Raw genomic sequence first — 26,802 nt, 5'->3', positions numbered from 1 at the left:
TTTGTTCGGCTAACCTATCCTGTCACCTAGCCTACTCCCAACCCCGACGTTCCCTTCCCGGAGGGGAATAAGGGAGAGCTAACGTCCTGTGTCGAGGCCCAACGAAGCCTCAGAATGGCCTCCCCAGAGTTAGGCGATCTAACCAAAGTGGGTCCAGCGGCCCACAACGACAGCGAGGGGATGGATGGTGCGGAGGGGTACATCTCCTAATCTACCCTATCCATTTAACAGTTAAACTACCCCGGGGCTTTCAACAAGCGCCTCTCGCTTAAACTATTGGTTCTAACAACCCAGATTCCCGTCGCCTGTGTTGGTGTCCTCACAATTTCGGGCCTCGCCCCCCAATTTTCTCTCCGACCGACCGCGGTCCTTTTATCCCCCCGTAGCTTCGCCTTTGACCCCCTCCCTTTGACCTTTCACCTCGCTCCCCATTGGCCCGAGAAAAAGTGGGTGTGAAGGCTTTTTGATCCACAAATTTGCATATATCGATCGTTCTGGAGGCGGGGCCAAATCGCCCCTCGCTCACCGATTGGACGGCAAAAAGTGGGCGTGTGTCGTTTTTGATCCGTTTTTGAAGCACAAAATCCGTGATTTTGTACACGCTGTTTGACGTGCGCCCTGCACGAGTCCAACACCGGTACCCACAGCGGGGCAAGAACGGTGGCGATGCTACGGTTGCGAGGTGTGACGTGAAGGTCGTGGCGGTTGTGGTGAAGCGGTGGTTGTGGTTGGTGGTTGATGTTGTGGTTGTGGTGGTAATCATGGCGGTTGGTCCAAAATAAAGATAGCAAAAGAAAAACGGCTATCCTGAAGAGTCGCAGCTCGCATAAATGACATGTATTCCCACTAGACAACGGGTTCGGGCCTAACTACACATGTACTTACCGAGATACCTCACCTAAGGGACCTGAATGGTGGTTTGCGAATCTGGTAACCACAACACTACCCCCTTCCCTTTTTACAGACTCGTCCCGAGTCGTCAAATTTTCGTGTGCCATCATGTGTAGTTTTCCCCTAGTACATTTTACCTACGGATCCCTGAGTGCGACATTCATGGTATTCGTGTCCCCAAAATAAATAACCTGAGGGCTGCGTAACTATCTAAACAAACTCACTCATACGGACGACTTAAATAAAATTGCCGGCGCTAAGACAAACATGCCGGGGCGCACTCATATGTACAGTACATCTTAACCTTAACTTACAAATTTTACACTAAACCATGGCCCAGGATCAATGAACTCTGCAAAAAGAAAGCAGTTAGCAGGGAGCCAGGCTGCCCGCATGCAGTCTCTGGCTCAAAACAATGCAGGTGACAGGGAACGTGGCTGGCTGCTCACACGCAGTCCAAGGCCTTCCCTTTTGAACTGAACGCAGTGAACCACAACGGTGCTTGGGCTGCACAACGCAGTCTCCGTGCCAGCTCAAGTGGCACACGCAATGAGCACAACGAATGGATGCATGAACGGTTTGAACTGAATGCAGTGAACCACAACGGTGCATGGGCTGCACAAACGCAGTCTCCGTGCCAGCTCAAGTGGCACACGCAATGAGCACAACGAATGGATGCATGAACGGTTTGAACTGAATGCAGTGAACCACAATGGTGCATGGGCTGCACAAACGCAGTCTCCGTGCCAGCTCAAGTGGCACACGCAATGAGCACAACGAATGGATGCATGGACACAAACACGGTGCACGGGCTGCCACTGCAGGCCCGTGTTGTAGCTGCCAACAGGGCAGTTCTCGCAGCTTGCAAACTGTTGCCTTGATCCTGGCGCACATGGAAATGAACAGGGGGGGGCAAAGCAAAAATTGAACGGGGCTGGTGAACGTGGGCAGTGGGCATGGCATGGCAAAGGTGAGCAGGCAAACACAGCCCGCAGAAGAAGGCCGCTGCAGGCAAACACAGCCCGCAGAAGAAGGCCGCTGCAGGCAAACACAGCCCGCAGAAGAAGGCCGCTGCAGGCAAACACAGCCCGCAGAAGAAGACCGTTGCAGGCAAACACAGCCGGCAGATGAACTGGCCGGCACAGGCCTCGAAGAAAAACAGCCAGCAGATGAACTGGCCGGCACAGGCCTCGAAGAAAAACAGCCAGCAGATGAACTGGCCGGCACAGGCCTTGCAGCACACAGCTGCCGATGAACTTGGCCGGCCTCCGCCTTGAAGCAAAACACGGCCAGCCGATGAAGTTGGCCAGCCTTTGCCGTTCAATGGAGGTTGGTGGAGGGAGTGCGGTGGTGCTGGCCACTTGGAAGGCGGGCTCGGACCTACCTACCTGTCTCCCTCCCAACCTATCGCCTTTGCCTGTCACTGTACATACCCACTCCCTTAATTTGTCAAACCCCAATTTAGCCCCAACTTATTTTTTTGTTGTTTTTTTTTTTTCTTACTTCCCCACTATAAATCGTCCCCTAACCCCCTTTATCGTCCTTGTTCGGCTAACCTATCCTGTCACCTAGCCTACTCCCAACCCCTACGTTCCCTTCCCAGAGGGGAACAAGGGAGAGCTAGCGTCCTGTGTCGAGGCCCAACGAAGCCTCAGAATGGCCTCCCCAGAGTTCGGCGATCTTAACCAAAGTGGGTCCAGCGGCCCACAACGACAGCGAGGGGATGGATGGTGCGGAGGGGTACATCTCCTAATCTACCCTAACCATTTAACTGTTAAACTACCCCGGGGCTTTCAACAAGCGCCTCTCGCTTAAACTATTGGTTCTAACAACCCAGATTCCCGTCGCCTGTGTTGGTGTCCTCACAATTTCGGGCCTCGCCCCCCAATTTTCTCTCCGTGCCCTCACACGGTCTCCTGGCTGGGACACGTGGCTCCCTTTGGCAGGCACGACCCTCTGCCGAATCTCCCGCTATGGCACCGCCGGGCACTACACTGCCTCCGAGCCTACCAGCTCCCTAACACCGGGGAGTGCCCCCCATGGCACCTCCCCTGAAACGCACACGTGGCAGGCCGGCCTCCCGGGCCCCTTTCCGAGGGTCACCCGTGCCCACAACACTGCCCACGCAGCTAATGGCGCCCGGGCCCCCGCACCAAGCAGCCGCCCCCGTGCCCCCTACTCTATCCCGGCCCCCATGGGCCCATGGCCTACCGCGGCCGATTAGCCTGGTGCCCGGGGTACCCACTCAGCGATACTCACCTTTCGCAGCCACGCTCCCAAGCCCGTCAACAGGGCTCCTGCACCCTCCAAATGGGTCTCGAGCCTACTTTCCCACCAACAACAAAACGACCTCCATTTTTCAATTTGACTAACCCAGCTAACTCACTCTACACTGACCCCGGGGTCCCTTGGGCGGGAGTCACTCCTCCCCCCAATCACTCATCGCACCATGCATTCCCCATTCGCTCCACTCACACAGACCCGCTGGCCTCACTCACTCACCATGTACTCACCTCACAACTCACCAACTCTTCAACACACTCACCGCTGAACTCTGCCATCCTTCTAACTACATCCCCTAACTAACTCGTGCTCCCACGTCGTCCCTTAAACTACAGCACGTTCCTTTTAACACTATGTAGCTAAACTACGTCCCCTCTACACATTCACAAGTCTGTCACTGTCTCCAAATAATCCCATTTTATTTCCCAACCTAAATCTGGCTACAATCCCTCTAACTAATCCATTCCACGGACTCCATGAGGACTTACCCCTGCCCCATGAAGTCGGTCTCGCTAAGCTAACCCTTCCCCCTAACTAGTTTCCATCCTGTGCCCAGGTTAAGGGGGTCTTTCACCCCTTGCCCAGGAATCCTGTACACCCGAAAGTGAGGCTTGCTTTTTTTTTTTTTTTCCATGCGCAGCACCTGCGCGGCAACTCAGAGCTCGCGCACTTTGCACCTGCCCGTGACGTCATGCAGCTGCACGTGTTCCTCGTCCCTCCTTGGACGGTACCATCCGGCAGAGATACCCCTCCTGCCGGATTCCAACCACACGTGCAGCCATGACGTCACCGTGCGCAAAAAAAAAACACAAGCCCCACGTCTCGAGGGGTTCCCCACGCGAACACATGTGCTTTGCCCGTTGGAGCTTTACACACACGATCGCGTGGAGAACCCGTCCGGTCCAAATCCGTTTACCTGCCTAAACTTTGTCCGTCCGCGGGATCGGCAAATCCACCGCGTGCGTTTCCGGACCGGGACTTCACTCTCGCAAGCGAGCACGTGGTGGTCTCGTGCGTTGCACAGCACGGACCGCGTGCTCACTGCTGGGTGAACCCGGCACGGTCCCCAAAATAGCTACAGCCGCTACTCGGCTTTCTTTCTTTACATGTCGCCGTCGTCGCCTCCATTCCACACACGCATACCTGCGTGTTACGACGCACACAGTCCACTCCATCACATTCACACGGGGAGACGCGGCTGCGTGCTCCCGCATGCCAACCGACATCTCCCTCTCATACCGCTCTCTCACACACACGGTCTCCCTGGCACACAGCGACCTTGCACACGGCCGTTCACTCACGCGTGCGGGGGCACTCACCCGCGGTGCCTCACTCGCACTCCGTGCCTCATCCACACACGCGGGGGCACTCACCCGCGGTACCTCACTCATACACACGGCGACACTCACACACGCGGTCTCTTCCACACACGGTGCCTCACCCACACACGCGGGGGCACTAACCCGCGGTGCCTCACTCACACTCCGTGCCTCATCCACACACGGCGTGCTGGGAAGCACGTACTCCGGCACCATCGCCACCACACCACTCACACGTGGTTCCTCACTCATACTGGCCGTTTCACTCACACACACGGCCTCACTCACACACGGTGCCTCATCCACACACGGCGTGCTGGGAAGCACGTACTCCGGCACCATCGCCACCACACCACTCACACACGGGGTCGCTTCCACACACGGGGACGCACTCACACCTTGCACCACACACACAGGGACAACCACACTGGGGATTTGTGTCCCCACAAGGGTCTCCGGGGCCTCTACACCCCCCAAGCTCTCCGTGCACCTGTCCACAGCACTCCTCCCCTCAACCTCGCAAAGCACAACCGAACTCACCTGGTCGTGACTCGCCTCAAGGGGGCAGACTCCCTCCCCTCGTTCCTGGAGGAGGCCATCCAGGTGCTCGCACTGGGTCTCTACCCAGTCCGCCAGCTCACCCCCATTGTCCTCCACTACCTCCGTGTGTGTGTGTGCGTCACTTACCCCGTCTTCATCGTGCAGTCTCTCCTCTATTTTTTCTGTCTCCCGTGTCTCTGCCAACTCTGTCACCTCTTCACCCTTTACCTCCCTTGTCTCAACTATTATTATTTCCTTTGTCACGGCCTTCATGCCCGCCTGCTGGCATCGGCCCATGTTCTGCGTCTCACCCCGCAGCTTTTTCGTTCTTTCCTTCATTTGCTGTGTACTCGCATCGATCTTCGTTTTTACTTCGTCCATTTGCTTGTTCATGTTCGCAATCATCTTCGCTGTCGTTTCCGCATACATTTTTGCCAGCATGGTGTATAGCTGGGTCATGTCGGGTGCGCTTGGGTGAGCCGTTTCGGCAGGGGTCGGGGAAGGGTTTTGGTGGAGAGGGGGGGGGGGAGGTGTCATACACCGCGGCCGCTGCCGCACCCACCTCAGGTTCTGGGTTCAGTTGGGGGAGTCCGTGTTCCTGCACAATCAACATTTCCTGCACGGGGATCCCATCCTGGACCATGGATTCTACACATTCTACATCCATTTCTAATACCCCCGGCTCCCGCTCGCCTTGAGACGCCATCTTGCTTCTCGTGAAGGGTTAATTTGTTCGTTCGTAATTTGGAGGGAATCGGGGGTCGCTTCTCACCCCTGGACCGATTCCCGTGAATTTAGCCGGAGACAGGAGAGCCTGTTTTCCTGTTCTCCGATACCAGTGCCGCGAGGAGGGCGATGAATTTGTATCGCACGACCTGACACCAGTGTTGCGGATTTCGCGCCCGCCGGCGTGCGAACGGCCACGTAACTCGAATCGCGGCACGTCGCCCACCGGACGGACAATCCAGTCGTGACCCTCTCGGACTAACGCCGGGAACCAGTCACGGGTGGACCTTTCGGTCTCACCGCGATCGAGCCAATCAGCCCCCGCGTGGGATAGGGTTGCTCGCCAAATTCGACCTACCTAAGTACCCACGCGGAGGGTAGACCGGGCGATCGCACCTCGCCGCAGGTCGACTTCGGACACGGGCCACTTAAGCGACCCGTTCCGTACTATCAGAATAACCGAGCGGTGTTATCGTCGACCTCGACGGTTCGATTAATTATCGGGCGTATTCAGCCCACTACCAACCCTTTACGTGAAGCAAGATGAGGGTTCAATGGGGGAAAAGACGAAGCGAAGCGGGAGAACAGTTCAACAATAAAGCACATTTATTCGCGGCACACGGGAAGCACACAAATACAATTCCACCAAAAGCACACAAAAAAACACAATGCAATTTACACAAAAAGCAAATATAAAAGTGAAAACACAGTGCAGAGCTAATACCGACTACCGAGCACACGGCAACACTTATACAATTCTACTTCACAGACGGCGCCGACAACACATACCCAAAACCAAGGAAAAGAAATACCCTCAAGGATGAGGCGGGCCTGAGGCCGAGACCGGGTCGCGCCTACCCGTCTGGTGATGAGACGCGGAGCGGCGATGGCGCCTCACTCCGCGGGCCTCGCGGACAGTGTCAGGCAGGGGGTGGGAAAAGGGGCCCCCTTGGTCGCACTATCTCAGCGCGGGGGGAAACAGGAGGGGGTTGCTGATGCTCGGGGTATAGAGGATCTTTATTATCCCTGGTGTGCGTCTCCACCTCGGCCAGGTCGCGCTGCCGGCCTTCCTCCGGCGTGCAGCTCCCGGCACCGTCGCGAGCACCCCCTCATCTGCCTTCGCCGCTGCCTCCTCTCCGCCTCTGGACTCTCCACCCTGGACTCTTCTTTGGGCTCTCCTCGTTCGACTCTCTTCAGCTTCTCCAGCTACTGCAGGCTTCGGGCTCCAGACTTCCACACTCTTCTCTCCGACCGACCGCGGTCCTTTTATCCCCCCGTAGCTTCGCCTTTGACCCCCTCCCTTTGACCTTTCACCTCGCTCCCCATTGGCCCGAGAAAAAGTGGGCGTGAAGGCTTTTTGATCCACAAATTTGCATATATCGATCGTTCTGGAGGCGGGGCCAAATCGCCCCTCGCTCACCGATTGGACGGCAAAAAGTGGGCGTGTGTCGTTTTTGATCCGTTTTTGAAGCACAAAATCCGTGATTTTGTACACGCTGTTCGACGTGCGCCCTGCACGAGTCCAACACCGGTACCCACAGCGGGGCAAGAACGGTGGCGATGCTACGGTTGCGAGGTGTGACGTGAAGGTCGTGGCGGTTGTGGTGAAGCGGTGGTTGTGGTTGGTGGTTGATGTTGTGGTTGTGGTGGTAATCATGGCGGTTGGTCCAAAATAAAGATAGCAAAAGAAAAACGGCTATCCTGAAGAGTCGCAGCTCGCATAAATGACATGTATTCCCACTAGACAACGGGTTCGGGCCTAACTACACATGTACTTACCGAGATACCTCACCTAAGGGACCTGAATGGTGGTTTGCGAATCTGGTAACCACAACAATATATATATATATATATATATATATATATATATATATATATATATATATATATATATATATATATATATATATATATATATATATATATGTATCGAAATACCCTGCGCAGACAGTAATCATCTCCGATTTTGAAAATTCCTCCTAGAAAAAAAAAGTTGACGTCAAAATATCTCCGCTAATGGAAATCGCCTAAAAAATTATCTTAAACAAGGCAAGCTTTTTGAATTCTGTTTGTGGGAATCGAACAGGACATTAGCAGAGATGAATTACTGCACATATGATACATCACTATGATGTCATATCAATTATGACGTCATTCCTATTTTTTGTTTCACAACCCAGAGTTTCCATCGGATCTTCGTGAAACTTGCCATGTATATGCAGAAAGTAACCATCTCCGATTTTGGAAATTCTTCCAAAAAAAAAGTTGACGTCAAAATATCTCCGCTAATGGAAATCGCCTAAAAAATTATCTTAAACAAGGCAAGCTTTTTGAATTCTGTTTGTGGGAATCGAACAGGACATTAGCAGAGATGAATTACTGCACATATGATACATCACTATGATGTCATATCAATTATGACGTCATTCCTATTTTTTGTTTCACAACCCAGAGTTTCCATCGGATCTTCGTGAAACTTGCCATGTATATGCAGAAAGTAACCATCTCCGATTTTGGAAATTCTTCCAAAAAAAAAGTTGACGTCATAATATCGCCGCTAATGGAAATCGCCTATACCATTATCTCCGAAACTAGGCAAGCTGTTTGAATTTTGTTTGCGGGAATCAAGCCAGGCATTAGCACAGATAATTTATCGCAAACCTGATACATAACAATGACACCATATTCGTTTTTATGACATCATTAAGAGGACGAGGATCTTCGCTCATTTGAGCTTGTTTTCCTTGAAGGAGAGGATTGGCGGTTCTGGAAGATCCAGGAAACATTATCAGATTACAGGAACAATAAAATAAGAACAGACCGAATTATCTCGCAGGATATTATAGATGAGCGGACTGGTTTCTGCGCTTTCGAGCCTGGGTTAGAATGTTGACCCAGCTGTAAACTACCGTGCTGGTGTTTCGCGTGAAGGGCGAGGTAAAAATGTGTGAGCCGTCCATGGCACGGTTAAGTGAGAAGACCCTGGTTGTGGATGGATAATAACGACCTCCCCCACGGTGTCCTACGTGAAGAGTAGGTGAGTTGTCACCGGCACCATGAACAAATTCCAAATACCCGCCACAGTCTAACGCCAAGCCTGGACAGCCAGTTCGTGAATGACTTGGTCTAGAACTGAAGGGGGGGGGGTTATTGGGACCGCTAAAGAGCAATTGGAGAAACAGAGGAAAGATGTGATCTGTAAAATGCAAATAATGTGATTGAATCGCATTGCTTGTGTAAAAGTAAAATGCTCCGTTGTTGGCCTCCAGTCACATGTTGATATAGGCCACTGTGATTGGTTGTCATACGAGTGCCACATATCTCAGGCCTCAGACCGGATATGGTCTCCGTGTAATGGTCGATCATGCAGTCGAGGTTTTGTGAATGCCAGCAAAGGTTTTTTGAACAGCTCCACATCCGTGCATTGAGAACACCTTTCACAAATGTGGATCTCTGAAGAAATATTCACACCGGTCCTTTCAGCTCGATCATTCACAAGATCTCTACCGGATGGTCGACCATCTCGTTGAGAGAAACCTTGAGGAAGTTCACTGAAACTCTCCAAAAGTGCATGTCTTCCAATGTTAACAATTCCAGACGACCAGTATCACGTATCCACCTTACTCTTGCTGGGCTGACACGATAGCCTTGAGGTACGCACATTCGCCTGTAAGCTGTCGAGTCTGGGTTTGAATCCTGACGCAACTATATTAAAGTCATCCCAGTGTTTCACAGGCAGGGCGATTCATCAATATGTCCCTTGGATGGACGTTGAACGACCATTCCATCTGCCAGCATTCGTTGGTGGACGTTAAAGATCACACAGTGTCCTTCAAGAAGAGTAGCATAGCTATCGCCAGCACCCTGGTCCAAGTTCCAAATTCCTGCCCTAACCAGCAGAGGGCACTGCATCAGCGGCACAACCACGCCCTCAGCCAATGATACCCTGCAGCCTTGTGCTGCATACAATCAAAGAAGAGCCTCGTACTGAAACAAAGAATACAATCTGTGGCTGTGGATGACGCAGTCGTTTTCACCAACTTGGACTTTGATTTGCGTACACTCGTCATGTTAAGCCTGGTGTTGGCTTCGCAGCTACCGTGGCGGGTTTCCGGTCCTGAGCTGGAGCCCTGTTTGCTGCTGAATTAACACCAGGTGGGGTTGACTCAGCCTGTCATCCTTCCGAGGTCAAATAAATGAGGACCAGTGTACTGGTATCGGGGCACAGCATCATTGGCACAGCCGTGCTTCCAAGAAATGACAGCTACTCGGCAGCCAAGCTGCCGTATGCAAAAACAGAACTTGTCATGTGATATTTCCTTCCCATTAACTAAAGTAATCATTATTATACACCGCTCCTTCCCAATTCCGTGTGCAGGCGATGCATGATGTCATCACCGGGCACTGAAGGAAAGGAGAACTCTGTTATTACTCCATTTGTTACTTACGAAATCTAAAGATTTCGTAAGTATATTGATCGCTTTCGTCCTCTGTCAAGGCCCAGTCACACCTAGACGTTTTAGCCAGCTTATGCCGATTTTTTGAAAATTTGTCTAAAACGCTGGAACACGTCAAATACGTTATGGGTAAGTTTTGATAACATTGAGAGCACGCTGAAAAACACTGCCATACGTCGTAGTACGCTGGCTTTAAACGTACTTTTCGGTTGTCCTCAAATTTTCCATGCTTGAAATTTTAAGACGTATGCCAGCGTATGACTCACACGTTCCGCATAACGCTGGCCATAAGTTGTAGGCACGTCACGCGATCGTTGACACACGTTACTTGTAGGTTACTTATAAGTCGAAACACGTCAAGGTAATGGTTAGCGTACCCGAAACTTATTTCTAACCTATGAGTAACGTGTACTCACGTTACGCGATCGGTGACACACAGACATACGTTACTTGTAAGGTGCTCATAAGTCGAAACACATCAAGGTAATGGTTGGCGTCAGTGTTCCAGACTCCCTGGTTTTATTTTTATTTTTTTCTTCCTTCCTTCCTTCGGTATGATGGTGATTTTGACACTTCGATTTCTAGTGCGGTTGTAATATAATATAATTAAGAGGCCGCCGCTCAACGATTTAAATCATAACCGCACTGTACACTGAACACCGTCATACTGAAGAAAAAAAAAAAAACCGGGAGTCTGGAACACTGACACTAACCATTACCTTGACGTGTTTTGACTTATAAGTACCTTTCAAGTAACGTGTGTCAATGATCGCATATCGTGCGTACAACTTATTCCCATCGCATGTGGAGCGTGTGTCATAAGGCAAGTACGTCGTAAAATTTTCAACATGTTTAAAATTACAAGACGTACTCCATTTAATACAACGTATGGTGGCATACTTTAGCGTTCTATTCACGCATACCAATCTTACCCATGCCGTATTCGACGTGCGCCAGCGTTATAGACGCATTTTTCAGAGGTCGGCATATGCTGGCAAGATCGCCAAGGTGCGACTGCGATGTTGACACTTCCATTTCTGCGGCGGTTATGATTTGAATCGTTGTGCGGCAGGTTTTTAATAGGTTACGTCACGTCATCGTCGGCGATGCATGCAGCGCGCTATGCCTAAGTTAGACATCGTTGGGCATAGGTTGTGAAGGCCGACAACAGGTTCAGCATTCGTTGGTATAATTTATCGATAACACAACGAAACGTTCTGTGTCCGTTACTAATATGTTATGCATATGACCAACTCGTTATGAATACGTCCGAATCTTTAAAAAAAACATCAAAAGTTCAACGTAAGCCAGCATTTTACATTTTAATACGTTGCCATTGCCGGCGAAAACGTCAAAGTGTGACTGGGCCTTTACTTACGAAATCTAAAGATTTCGTAAGTATATTGATGACTTCCGTCATATATGTGTGTGTGTGTGTGTGTGTGTGTGTGTGTGTGTGTGTGTGTGTGTGTGTGTGTGTGTGTGTGTGTGTGTGTGTGTGTGTGTGTGTGTGTGTGTGTGTGTGTGTGTGTGTGTGTGTGTGTGTGTGTGTGTGTGTGTGTGTAGGCACGATAACTCGAGAACGGAAGAAGCTACCAATGTCAAATTGCACCATGTGATTCAGGAGGTTGATGGCGAGCGCTGATTAGATTTTGGTCAAAATTGGTCAAAGGTCAAGGTCACAGTGAGGTCAAACATTCGATTTTTGATTGTTTGGTACAGAATCATCGTAGAAACTTCTGGTTTGCGTTGCTACCTTCTCGAGGGACAGCTTTTATTAGACAAGGTCAAAGGTCAAGTGACGATTTCGTAAGTACCAGTCTATGACTGCTTGTTTGTGTGTTTGTTACTTACGAAATCTAACGATTTCGTAAGTATGTTGATGACTTCCATCCTCTGTTTGTTTGTTTGTGTGTGTGTTTGTCGGCACGATAACTCGAGAACGGAAGAAGCTACCAATGTCAAATTACACCACGTCATTCAGGAGGGTGATGGCTAGCTCTGATTAGATTTTGGTCAAAATCCGTCAAAGGTCAAGATCACAGTGAGGTCAAACATCCAAAACAACCAGTCATAGACTGGTACTTACGAAATCGTCAACTTGACCTCTGAACTTGTCTCATAAAAGCTGTCAAGAGAAGGTAGCGACGAAAACCAGAAGTTTCTACGATGATTCTACACCAAACCTCTCATAAAACATCCGATTTTTACCAGAATTTCGACAACCGAGTGTTGAGCATACTTAACCATTACCAAAATTGAAGACAGGATTGAAATTAACTTTAAAACGAGCGCGTAATGCCGTGTGTTACAATCCCCCTCATTAGCATAATCTTCACTTCAGCTTCAGATACGACACCGGACATAAATCTCATAAAACATCCGATTTTCACCAGAATTTTGACAACCGAGTGTTAAGCATACTTAACCGTTGCCAAAAGTGAAGACAGGATTGAAATCGACTTTAAAACGAGCGCGTAATGCCGTGTGTTACAATCCCGCTCATTAGCATAATCTTCACTGAAGCTTCAGATACGATACCCGACATAAATCTCATAAAACATCCGATTTTTACCAGAATTTCGATAACCGAGTGTGAAGCATACAAAGCCATTAGCAAAAGTGAAAACAGAATTGCGATACGAGTTAAAACGAACTCGTAACGTCGTCCGAAGCAAAAATCTCCATTTCTCCCCACAATTATTTAATATTATTTTATCAGTCACAAAACCGGAATATTCAGCCATCCACCAACAATCTTTACATAATCCGACGGCTTAGCGAGTCAGGCATGCGACAATAACCTCTATTGGGATAAAAATGACTTTTAAACACCATCTTTATCGAAAACACTGTCAGCGCGCACACGCAAAACTTTTATGTGACTCAACGACGTGTCTGTTCGAGCGCGCTGCACCACGTGACGAGCCGTAATGCAGTGAGTGAAATATTTTTATACAATCTTAAAAACGTCTCCGAAACATCCGATTTTCGACAACCGAGTGTTAAGCGTCCGAAGCGATCGCAAAAACCGAAGACAAAATTAAAATTGAAGTTAAAACGAACTCGTAACGTCGAGCGAAGCAAAAATACTCCATTCCTCCAGATAAATTTACGGAATTATGTTTGACCTCACTGTGACCTTGACCTTTGACCGATTTTGACAAAAATCTAATCAGCGCTAGCCATCACGCTCCTGAATCACGTGGTGTAATTTGACATTGGAAGCTTCTTCCGTTCTCGAGTTATCGTGCCTGCACACAAACAAACAAACACACAAACAGATGACAGAAGTCATCAATATGATTTCGTAAGTCACAAACACACAAACAGAGGACAGAAGTCATCAATATACTTACGAAATCTGAAGATTAAGTAAAAAAGTTATAACTCGAACAGAAGAAGCTACCAATGTAAAGTTACACCACATGATTTCAGACGGTGTGGGCTAGCGCCGATTACATTTTGCTCAAAATCGGTAAAAGGTCAAGGTTACAGTGAGGTCAAACATTCGATTTTTGATGGTTTGGTACAGAATAATCGTAAAAACTTCTGGTTTGCGTCGCTGCCCTCTCGAGAGACAGCTTTTATTAGACAAAGTCAGAGGTCAAGTAGACGATTTCGGAAGTACCAGTCTATGACTGCTTGTTACTTACGAAATGTAAAAATTTCGGAAGTATATTGATTATTGATGACTTCCGTCATCTGTGTGTGTTTGTTTGTCGGCACGATAACTGGAGAACAGAAGAAGCTACCAATGTCAAATTACACCCCATGATTTAGGAGGGTTAGGGCTAGCGCTGATTACATTTTGGTCAAAATCGGTCAAAGGTCAAGGTCACAGTGAGGTCAAACATTCGATTTTTGATGGTTTGGTACAGAATAATCGTAGAAACTTCTGGTTTGCGTCGCCACCTTCTCGAGAGACAGCTTTTATTGGACAAGGTCAGAGGTCAAGTTGACGATTTTGGAAGTACCAGTCCATGACTGCTTGTTACTAACGAAATGTAAAGATTTCGTCAGTATATTGATGAGTTCCGTCATCTGTTTGTGTGCGTTTGTAGGCACGATAACTCGAACGGAAGAAGCTACCAATGTCAAATTGCACCACGTGATTCAGGAGGGTGATAGCTCGTGCTGATTAGATGTTGATCAAAATCGGTCAAAGGTTAAGGTCACAGTGAGGTCAAACATTTGATTTTTTGATGGTTTGGTACAGAATCATGGTAGAAACTTCTGGTTTGCGTCGCTACCCTTTCGAGAGACAGCTTTTGTTAGACAAAGTCAGAGGTCAAGTTGACAATTTCGTAAGTACCAGTCTATGACTGCTTGTTTGTGTGTGTGTTTGTTGGCACGATAACTCAAGAACGGAAGAAGCTACCAATGTCAAATTACACTACGTGATTCAGGAGGGTGATGGCTAGCTCTGATTAGATTTTGGTCAAAATCCGTCAAAGGTCAAGATCACAGTGAGGTCAAACATCCAAAACAAGCAGTCATAGACTGGTACTTACGAAATCGTCAACTTGACCTCTGAACTTGTCTCATAAAAGCTGTCAAGAGAAGGTAGCGACGAAAACCAGAAGTTTCTACGATGATTCTACACCAAACCTCGCATAAAACATCCTATTTTTACCAGAATTTCGACAACCGAGTGTTGAGCATACTTAACCATTACCAAAATTGAAGACAGGATTGAAATTAACTTTAAAACGAGCGCGTAATGCCGTGTGTTACAATCCCCCTCATTAGCATAATCTTCACTTCAGCTTCAGATACGACACATGACATAAATCTCATAAAACATCCGATTTTTACCAGAATTTTGACAACCGAGTGTTAAGCATACTTAACCGTTGCCAAAAGTGAAGACAGGATTGAAATCGACTTTAAAACGAGCGCGTAATGCCGTGTTACAATCCCGCTCATTAGCATAATCTTCACTGAAGCTTCAGATACGATACCCGACATAAATCTCATAAAACATCCGATTTTTACCAGAATTTCGATAACCGAGTGTGAAGCATACAAAGCCATTAGCAAAAGTGAAAACAGAATTGCGATACGAGTTAAAACGAACTCGTAACGTCGACCGAAGCAAAAATCTCCATTTCTCCCCACAATTATTTAATATTATTTTATCAGTCACAAAACCGGAATATTCGGCCATCCACCAACAATCTTTACATAATCCGACGGCTTTGCGAGTCAGGCATGCGACAATAACCTCTATTGGGATAAAAATGACTTTTAAACACCATCTTTATCGAAAACACTGTCAGCGCGCACACGCAAAACTTTTACGTGACTCAACGACGTGTCTGTTCGAGCGCGCTGCACCACGTGACGAGCCGTAATGCAGTGAGTGAAATATTTTTATACAATCTTAAAACGTCTCCGAAACATCCGATTTTCGACAACCGAGTGTTAAGCGTCCGAAGCGATCTCAAAAACCGAAGACAAAATTAAAATTGAAGTTAAAACGAACTCGTAACGTCGACCGTAGCAAAAATACTCCATTCCTCCAGATAAATTTACGGAATTATGTTTGACCTTACTGTGACCTTGACCTTTGACCGATTTTGACAAAAATCTAATCAGCGCTAGCCATCACGCTCCTGAATCACGTGGTGTAATTTGACATTGGAAGCTTCTTCCGTTCGAGTTATCGTGCCTCCAAACAAACACACAAACAGATGACAGAAGTCATCAATATGATTTCGTAAGTCACAAACACACAAACATAGGACAGAAGTCATCAATATACTTACGAAATCTGAAGATTAAGTAAAAAAAGTTATAACTCGAACGGAAGAAGCTGCCAATGTAAAATTACACCACATGATTTCAGACGGTGCGGGCTAGCGCCGATTACATTTTGCTCAAAATCGGTAAAAGGTCAAGGTCACAGTGAGGTCAAACATTCGATTTTTGATGGTTTGGTACAGAATAATCGTAAAAACTTGTGGTTTGCGTCGCTGCCCTCTCGAGAGACAGCTTTTATTAGACAAAGTCAGAGGTCAAGTAGACGATTTCGGAAGTACCAGTCTATGACTGCTTGTTTGTGTGTTTGTTACTTACGAAATCTAACGATTTCGTAAGTATGTTGATGACTTCCGTCCTCTGTTTGTTTGTTTGTGTGTGTGTTTGTCGGCACAATAACTCGAGAACGGAAGAAGCTACCAATGTCAAATTACACCACGTGATTCAGGAGGGTGATGGCTTGCGCTGATTAGATTTTGGTCAAAATCCGTAAAAGGTCAAGATCACAGTGAGGTCAAACATTTGATTTTTTGATGGTTTGGTACAGAATCATGGTAGAAACTTCTGGTTTGCGTCGCTACCCTTTCGAGAGACAGCTTTTGTTAGACAAAGTCAGAGGTCAAGTTGACAATTTCGTAAGTACCAGTCTATGACTGCTTGTTTGTGTGTGTGTTTGTTGGCACGATAACTCAAGAACGGAAGAAGCTACCAATGTCAAATTACACTACGTGATTCAGGAGGGTGATGGCTAGCTCTGATTAGATTTTGGTCAAAATCCGTCAAAGGTCAAGATCACAGTGAGGTCAAACATCCAAAACAAGCAGTCATAGACTGGTACTTACGAAATCGTCAACTTGACCTCTGAACTTGTCTCATAAAAGCTGTCAAGAGAAGGTAGCGACGAAAACCAGAAGTTTCTACGATGATTCTACACCAAACCTCTCATAAAACATCCGATTTTTACCAGAATTTCGACAACCGAGTGTTGAGCATACTTAACCATTACCAAAATTGAAGACAGGATTGAAATTAACTTTAAAACGAGCGCGTAATGCCGTGTGTTACAATCCCCCTCATTAGCATAATCTTCACTTCAGCTTCAGATACGACACATGACATAAATCTCATAAAACATCCGATTTTTACCAGAATTTTGACAACCGAGTGTTAAGCATACTTAACCGTTGCCAAAAGTGAAGACAGGATTGAAATCGACTTTAAAACGAGCGCGTAATGCCGTGTGTTACAATCCCGCTCATTAGCATAATCTTCACTGAAGCTTCAGATACGATACCCGACATAAATCTCATAAAACATCCGATTTTTACCAGAATTTCGATAACCAAGTGTGAAGCATACAAAGCCATTAGCAAAAGTGAAAACAGAATTGCGATATGAGTTAAAACGAACTCGTAACGTCGACCGAAGCAAAAATCTCCATTTCTCCCCACAATTATTTAATATTATTTTATCAGTCACAAAACCGGAATATTCGGCCATCCACCAACAATCTTTACATAAACCGACGGCTTTGCGAGTCAGGCATGCGACAATAACCTCTATTGGGATAAAAATGACTTTTAAACACCATCTTTATCGAAAACACTGTCAGCGCGCACACGCAAAACTTTTACGTGACTCAACGACGTGTCTGTTCGAGCGCGCTGCACCACGTGACGAGCCGTAATGCAGTGAGTGAAATATTTTTGTACAATCTTAAAATGTCTCCGAAACATCCGATTTTCGACAACCGAGTGTTAAGCGTCCGAAGCGATCGCAAAAACCGAAGACAAAATTAAAATTGAAGTTAAAATGAACTCGTAACGTCGAGCGAAGCAAAAATACTCCATTCCTCCAGATAAATTTACGGAATTATGTTTGACCTCACTGTGACCTTGACCTTTGACCGATTTTGACAAAAATCTAATCAGCGCTCGCCATCACGCTCCTGAATCACGTGGTGTAATTTGACATTGGAAGCTTCTTCCGTTCTCGAGCTATCGTGCCTGCAAACAAACAAACAAACACACAAACAGATGACAGAAGTCATCAATATGATTTCGTAAGTCACAAACACACAAACAGAGGACAGAAGTCATCAATATACTTACGAAATCTGAAGATTAAGTAAAAAAGTTATAACTCGAACAGACGAAGCTACCAATGTAAAGTTACACCACATGATTTCAGACGGTGCGGGCTAGCGCCGATTACATTTTGCTCAAAATCGGTAAAAGGTCAAGGTCACAGTGAGGTCAAACATTCGATTTTTGATGGTTTGGTACAGAATAATCGTAAAAACTTCTGGTTTGCGTCGCTGCCCTCTCGAGAGACAGCTTTTATTAGACAAAGTCAGAGGTCAAGTAGACGATTTCGGAAGTACCAGTCTATGACTGCTTGTTACTTACGAAATGTAAAAATTTCGGAAGTATATTGATAATTATTGATGACTTCCGTCATCTGTGTGTGTTTGTTTGTCGGCACGATAACTGGAGAACAGAAGAAGCTACCAATGTCAAATTACACCCCATGATTTAGGAGGGTTAGGGCTAGCGCTGATTACATTTTGGTCAAAAATCGGTCAAAGGTCAAGGTCACAGTGAGGTCAAACATTCGATTTTTGATGGTTTGGTACAGAATAATCGTAGAAACTTCTGGTTTGTGTCGCTACCTTCTCCAGAGACAGCTTTTATTAGACAACGTCAGAGGTCAAGTTGACTATTTCGTAAGTTCCAGTCTATGACTGCTTGTTACTTACGAAATCTAAAGATTTCGTAAGTATAGTGATCACTTCCGTTTGTTTGTTTGTTTGTAGGCACGACAACTCGAGAACGGAAGAAGCTACCAATGTCAAATTACACCACGTGATGGCTCGCGCTGATTAGATTTTGGTTAAAATCGGTCAAAGGTCAAGGTCACAGTGATGTCAAACATAATTCCATAAATTAATGTGGAGAAATGGAATATTTTTGTTTCGCTCGACGTTTCGAGTTCGTTTTAGCTTCGGTTTTTGCGATCGCTTCGGACACTTAAAACTCGGTTGTCGAAATTCTGGTAAAAATCGGATGTTTGAGACGTTTTAAGATTGTATAAAAAAATATTTCACTCGACGCGTCACGGGTCATCACGTGATGCATTCCGCTTGAGCAGACGCGTCGTTGACCCACGTAAAGGTTTTCTGTGTGCGCGCTGACGGTGTTTTCGATAAAGATGGTACAGGTTTGGTACAGATAACTCGAGAACGGAAGAAGCTACCAATGTCAAATTGTACCACGTGATTCAGGAGGGTGGTGGCTCATGCTGATTCGATTTTGGTCAAAGGTCAAGATCACAGTGAGGTCAAACATTCGATTTTTGATGGTTTGGTACAGAATCATCGTAGAAACATCTGGTTTGTGTCGCTACCTTCTCTAGAGACAGCTTTTATTAGACAAGGTCAGAGGTGAAGTTGACGATTTCGTCAGTACCAGTCTATGACTGCTTGTTTGTTTGTCCGGGCGATATCTCAGCCATCCTTTGAGCTCGGAAGCTGAAATTTGGGAACAAAAGTGACGATGTGCTTTGGCAAAAACAGTAGTTTTTATTTCTTGAATAATCAATTGATTAATTACTTAATTATTATCGATTTATTAATTCCTTATTTATTTTGTTTCTCATCTGGGCAATATCTCGGGCACCTTTTATGCGTGGAGGCTCATGTTTGAACACAAGAGTGAACAAGTGATTTGGTTATAAAGTGTATTTTTCATTTATTGATTAATTAATTTTTCGACGAAGTACTTCATTTTCAAAGAGTTACAGATTCAGATGAAACAGGTGTGGCTTAGGTACGCCATTTGGCAATTGATTGAGAAATCAATTATTTTACGCCTGCAGAATTTATTTAATTTCATAAATAATGAATCTGTCAATTATTGCACACTGCTCACTCCAAATCCATCTCCATGTGCTGCATGGGGGCATTGTACCAAAAGAGCCGCAGTTCTGTCGCTTGCTGGAGGATTTGTTATTTATTTATTTCACATGGGGGTGGTGTACTTGTCATACCATTCCTTTCACTTCGTAAGGTGCATCGGCCTGCTGAGGCAGTTTCATTGGCAAGTAGTAGTCCTGGATGGGTCACCACTCCGACGCAAGTTACCCCGAATGGTTATTATTCCAGTAAACTGGTACTCATTTCGCTGACCTCGGAAGGATGACAGGCTGAGTCAACCCCACCTGGTGTTAATTCAACGGTAGGCAGGGGCTGAAACTCAGGACCCAAGGATCATAAGCCAACAACCCAACCGTTAAGCCAATACCAGGCTGAGGAACTAAAGTACTCACCAAATATTCATCACCCTCTCTATTGAGTGCAGCCTGTGGCTGCTGGTTGCATCATTGGTTGGGACGCGGCTATGCCGCTGATGCAGTGTCCCCCTTACCAGTACACTGGTACTCATTTTGCCGAACTCGGAAGGATGACAGGCTGAGTCAGCCTCCTGGTGTATTTTAATTCAGTGGCCAACGGGGCTTGAACTCAGGACCCTAGGATCCCAAGCCACCACCCTAACCACTAAGCCAACACCAGGCTTGATTCATCACACTACAATATCCACACTTATTCACCACACTGCAATGATGTCACCACACCACAATGACTGTTACGCTTGAGGGGGTAGATGGAAGAATTTCATAGCAAAGTTAGGATGGAATAGAGTTGTTTGGTCCGTGGACGTGTCGGAGACATATCAATGTAAATTAAGTAGGGAACTGAGCTTAAGTGGTCCTCGTCACCACACGGGGGGGGGGGGGGGGAGGTGTGGTGCCGCGTTAATTAGATAGGGATTAAGGCCAATTTCCTGCAGCATGTAATTGCCTCCTGTGACCTTTTTCCTATGTTTTTGTATTTACAAGTCAGCAATAACAGGAATCACATCCTTAAAACAAGCGAGCCAAACGTGCAAAGCAGGCAGAAGCCTCGCCTTCCCGGCTTCATACCAACAAGCCACGCCCAGAGGTGGATGATTGATGGGTGTGACGTCAGAAGCGAGTAAGAAGAGCAGATGGTTTTGGTGGGTTGAGTTTAGTGTGAGACAAGCGTTCGAGAGACGACGGAGATAGGAGTTGGCGTGTAAGAACAGAGCATTATAGCTGGCTTTCCTTCGACACATCACGCATGACGAAGACGGCACGATTCTTGTATTCGTGCTAAGGCAAATTGGTTCATGTGGTGAAGCAGACGCTGGCCATTGACTCTTGGCTGGGTCGTGTGAGACCGACCACGAAGCCTCATGTGTGTCACCGAAGCGAGTTGCGCCATTCTGCAGAGAGCAGCGGCGTCGGCAAGCACAATCGAAGAAGCCACACGGCGGTTCCTGAGCCCTGGCGTTGAATACTGCCACACTAATTACCTCACATCCATTTCCCACCCAGAGAGCGGCTCGGCGCCATTTCGGGCGTGTCCTGCGCACAATGAAGCACCTCGACCTCAAAGTTCATAAAAGACCATCTCTGGACAAAGCTAAGTGCCAGAATAAAGGGAGGATTTTGTTTCGTTTTCTTTGTCTGCAAGTCCGTGTGTAGAGGTGCCTCGACTTTAGACTTTAATTGACCTCACGTTTTATTATTAAATTTTGACCTATTACCCTTGTGAATATTTCTTCTAATTTCATTAAATCCCCGTGTTTATTTTTAGTTGCTGATGTCCGTGTGTCTGTCGTGGGTTCGAATATAAACCCCTTATGCTGTGCCTCCATCTGCTCCGTCCGTGCTGCCCTTCCCCTCCCGCGCCCCATAATCTCCGAGGATCACGTCTTCTCAAAGGAAAACCGCTCAGCGATCCAGCTTGGTCGGTGTTAACCACCCGTCCACCACAATTGGGTTGGGAGGGGGGGGGGATTAACCTAACCGGCCAGACTCGTGACAATATCATTACCTGTAGTCTGTAGTCCTTGTGTAGGTGTGGGAGTGATTGTGTGTGTGACAACGCATCACTGTGATGAGAATCCTCTGGTGTTGGCTTCATGGCTTCAGATCTGAGGGTCTTGAGTTCAAGCCCCTGTTCATCGCGTTGTTGAATCAACACCAGGTGGGAGTGATTCAGCCTGTCATCCTTCTGAGGTCAGTGAAATGAGTCGCAGTGTGCTGGTAACAGGGGGGGCACAGCATCAGTGGCACGGCCGTGCCCCAGAAAATGATGCAACCAAGCAGCCACAGACTGCATCCGAATCAATAAACCGTGATACGGAGCATTCATTTGGAAAAATGTTTTATGGGTATTTGCATTTCATACCCAGTTCTTCGTTTTTCCCCCAAAAAATTATCTCCAATTCGATGCGACAAATGCAGACAAAATAAATTCGTTGCGGTTTCTTTAAATTCGCAGCTTTATTATTTTTCCGAGTTATGAGGGCTCGAACTTTTGTACAAAGCGCCTTCTTCTTCTTCTTCATCTTTTGCTTCTTCTTTCATTGGCTCTTCGGGCGCGTCTGTGTCCCTGATGCAGTGCTCCCATCGATTCGAGCAGGAATTTGGAAGTTGGATCACCTAATGTTCGCGAAGGACACAGTGGGGTCTTTAACGGCGACCGGCTCATGCCGCGAGACAGGACTCGCGTTTAACGTCCACGTCGAGGGACGGCGTACACGTCGATGAAACACCCCGCCGCCTCGGCGGAGGCAACCTTGGTGCCCAAAGCCATGCGTTGCTTTGGCAACGTGGCTATCTCGGAGAAGCCATTCTACAGTAATTTCCCGTTGAGGGAGACTTTTCATTTCAAATTTAAATGTCAATATGAGTTTATGACCAATGTCGGGATGAACGCCGAGACGAATGTTCTAGTTTGTTAAACTTCATGCGTACGTACAAGATAAATGGAAAGTAATTAGTCAGACAAACTTTCTTGTTTTCCAATTATTCACGTGTGGACCAATCTTGCTCCGTCGAACTCCTCGTCGTCCGCACTCCGCACGTATGTACAAAAGTCCGAGGAATGGGATCGAAGAGTGTATTGAAAAACTCCTACATCGGAATAAATTCATTTCCTTGTTTATCGATTACTTTCACACGCGTCACGCATCGAAAGAGGATAAAACTGCCGTCTCTTGAATGACCGTCTCGTTTCCGAGAACTTTTTGAACAGCTTATTACCTCTAATTATTTATTTATTCATACACGTGTTCGTGGTGATAAATACATTCTGAAGCGCAATTTCTTACTCGTCGACGTGTTCAATTGAAGCGGTAATATTTAATTAACATCGACACGATTGTGACGTCACCAACGGGTCGAAAGGCTGCGCGGCTTCGCCGTTTGACTGCAGTTTACGAAAAAACGTTAATTGGGAATACCGTGTAGTAACACACCCATGTCATGTTTGAATTTACATCGAAAAACGGCTCGCCTACTCTTCGTGAAAGACACCGTGGGATCTTCAGCATCCGCCACCAATGACCAGGGCTGGCAGACTTGTCCTCCGGCGGCTTTACCTCCTGAGCGTGGACTGCGCAGTAACACCAGCGTGGCAGTTTATAGATAGGTCGGGATTCGAACTCAGACGACACAGCTCAGAGGCGAGTGTGCACATCTCGAGGATAGGCCATCCTGCCAGCCCTGTTCATAGGAAGTGGAATTGGGGTAGTTTACCGGTGGGATAATTTACTCACAGTGGTTTCCTCTTCGTGAAAGCTTGGTGTTGGCTTTGTGGTTTGGGTGGCTGGCTTGGGATCCGAGGGTCCTGAGTTCGAGCCCTGTTGGCTGCATAATTAACGCCTGGTTGGGGTCGACTCAGCTTGTCATCCTCCTGAGGTCGGTGAAATGAGTAGCAGTGCACTGGCAGAGGGGCACAGCATCGTTGGCATAGCTGTGCTCCAAGAAATAGTTGGAGTGGTGACCTGTCCAAGATTGTGCCAAATAGCCAAGGAAAAACGGCTTTGGAAGTTCCAATGCTCTGTTCAAGAGTATGGGTCCAAGAAGAAGAAGAAGAAGTTTACTATTCGTACACACAAGTCTGCACAGTTACCTCAATCAAAGATCCCACAGCCCTTGGTTTCGAACCACTACAGATGATAAGTTGCTTACTTTTTGTGAAAGACACCGTGGAAATTCTTGGATATTTAACGTCCTCCAACTGAATACTAGCAGATGGGACACCCAGCTTAAAATCTGTCTGAGAGACGATGCACTTTGTGATTCATCACCATGCCTGTGGAAGCATCAATCCGATGATCGATTTTTTTTTTTAGTCGTCCGGAATCGAACTCGGACGAGACGGCACAAAAGTAAGTGCGCCACAACTACACCACCCTTTCGGACGTATGGCAATATTGCATTAACCTGATGTTGCTTGTTGCGCAGTCTTATTCCCGTCCCGGTTTCACCGGAGGGGACTATAGGTCGTCCGTCCGTGTGTGCATGCATGCATCTGTCCCTGCGTCCATCCCACCCGTGGTTCAGACTTTTTCCCACATCCTTTAACATATTCAACTGAAACTTGGCACATGGCTATATTTTGATAAGTTACAGGACAAGTTCGAGTTTCAGGGCATTCCATCAATTTTCCAGTTATGGCCTTTTTGGACTTAAATACCACGTTGGTAGGAGACATGCATTGCAAAGCAATTCTCGCTCTTGTTACAAAATAAACTAGAATGGCACTCGAGTCGAGCACATACTTTCACCAGGTTGAACAGTTTACGTTTTATATCTCAATGATAGGTCGGATTTGAATCCGGATCTTAACCAAAATCAAATCGGATTGTTCTTGTCACCGACTCAACTCATCCACCAAGTTTTGTCATAACCCGTACACAACTTTTTTGAGATATCGTGTGATGTATCGTTTTTGGCCCCATCTCTCAATGGTGAACGATCACTTGAAAAATTCTCGGATCCGGATCTTCACCAAAATCGAATCAATTCAGCCTCGTCACACACCCAACCTGTCCACCAAATTTCATCTGAGCCCCCTGTGGGTTAGAGCAGGAGTTTGGAATTTGGCTCGGGTGTCAGCGATTTGAACCTTGGCTGAGTCATCCCAAAGACATCAAAAATGACATGTGCTGCTTCCTTGCTCGATGCTCAGCACTTACAAGCATAGAACTCTGGCACCTAACCATAGGTTGGCAACCATTGTGCAGGTTTGATGGGCCTAATGGCCTCCTGCACTGAAGTTCCTTGAAAGGGAACTGAACTCATGTTTTTAGAATGCATACCTAGTTGAAAATCATGCTCAAAACACCCATGCCTGAAGCTCACGCCGACAATATGACCAAATAGTGTGAGTGGGTGCACTTTTGAGGTATAGGACAAACAGAGGATGAGAATTGCAGACCCACCTGGTCCAGGAAAGAACCATCAGAAGCTGAGAACCGCCTCACACCACCTATGGAGCAGCACACAGTCAGGGAGCCTGTTGCTTTTCGTCGTGGATAGACAGGCGCGGGACAAGTACTGAGCATGACGTCGCGTGTAAAAGAATGAATGGGTTATGGAAAGAATGAATGGCTTTCGTTGTACTTTTAACTACCTGTGACTCTGTGGACCATTGTCGACTACTGAAGAAGTTGTTCTACATGACGAATAATGATCATAATTGTGATCAGTTGTCTTTTGTCGGAGCTCTTGTGACTGTCTGTCCTCCTCACGTCCTTGTGACTTGTGCATGATAGAAATTAGTCTTTGGAAATTTAATGGATGTTCTATTTAACTTGTTGGATGCTGACCTGTCTTATTTGACTCGCCCATTCCCAAAGGGATCTGAGAGGTGTGTGTGTGTGTGTGTGTGTGTGTGTGTGTGTGTGTGTGTGTGTGTGTGTGTGTGTGTGTGTGTGTGTGTGTGTGTGTCGGTGAATGTGTGAGTCTATATGCAGATCGACATTGATATAGTGACCTCAGGTGGCCCAGCGTTTGAAAGGAAACACCGAAACTGCATGAGTGTGCGAGTCCACACACAGATCGACATTGATATTGCGACCCAGAACGTCGCGGTGTTTGAAAGGAAACACCGAGTGTGTGTGTGTGTGTGTGTGTGTGTGTGTGTGTGTGTGTGTGTGTGTGTGTGTGTGTGTGTGTGTGTGTGTGTGTGTATGTGTGTGTGTGTGTGTGTCCACATGCAGATTGTCATTGATATGGTGACCACAGGCAGCCTGGCATTTGAAAGGAAACACGGAAAAATACCCAGACAAAGCTCAACATTGTTAAATGCTCTGTCTTGTTTGCTTTTCCCCTTGATTGTGGATCCCATCATAAAAAAAAATTTGTCTACCAAGTCGAGGCTCATGTCAGTGCGAATACACAGAAACATAGAACAAGGCAGGAGACAAGAGGAGTGGGAGAGAGAAACACAAAATAGTACTCACATCGGTTCCACTTTTGCTCTGTGACAATAACCAGCGAGTCTCAAACTTCTACACAACGTACAATTCCCTATTTGAGAACGAGCTGTGTTCCTGGACGCCGTTCTCAAAGCGAAATGGGTCTGAAACGAGAACACACGAGAATTTCATTGAAACCAACATCTATATATAAAATCATAATAATCAGTAAAACAATGTAAATCGTCTTGAGGGAGAATTACAAATCGAAGATTTGAAAAAAAAAAAAAAAAAATCGCAAAAAGCAAAAATATAACAAGTCTGGAGACGGCAATGGTTCATGAGCGGAATTTGGCGATGTAGATTGTTTCAGAAGTCAAGGATGAGACAATGTGATAATGTTTGACCAAGTTATAAAAATGATCAACATGATGTGGTACGAGTGACAGGTTATCAGTTGCAAAATGTCAAAAACCCAGTTTTGTTCAACAACTTTAAAAATTTGACCTTTGCATAACCTTTAAAAGG

General features: G+C 46.7%; 1 pseudogene across 1 annotated transcript in view; it reads right to left on the bottom strand.

Annotated features, from left to right (window-relative positions):
• Positions 1–26,440, bottom strand: part of LOC147030983 (uncharacterized) — a 55,003-nt pseudogene extending 28,563 nt beyond the window's left edge. The window contains exon 1 of the transcript XR_015056609.1: positions 26,320–26,440. The product of XR_015056609.1 is annotated as an uncharacterized LOC147030983 (transcript). The remainder of the gene's footprint in view (positions 1–26,319) is intronic.
• Between the last annotated feature and the right edge of the window lie 362 nt (positions 26,441–26,802).

Source organism: Eptatretus burgeri, chromosome 3 (genome assembly GCF_056783735.1).
Source record: "Eptatretus burgeri isolate ZD-2024b chromosome 3, Ebu_testis_v1, whole genome shotgun sequence".
Classification (NCBI taxonomy): Eukaryota; Metazoa; Chordata; class Myxini; order Myxiniformes; family Myxinidae; genus Eptatretus; species Eptatretus burgeri.
The sequence above is the reverse complement of the archived record's forward strand: the minus strand, read 5'-3'. Positions and strand labels throughout refer to the sequence as shown.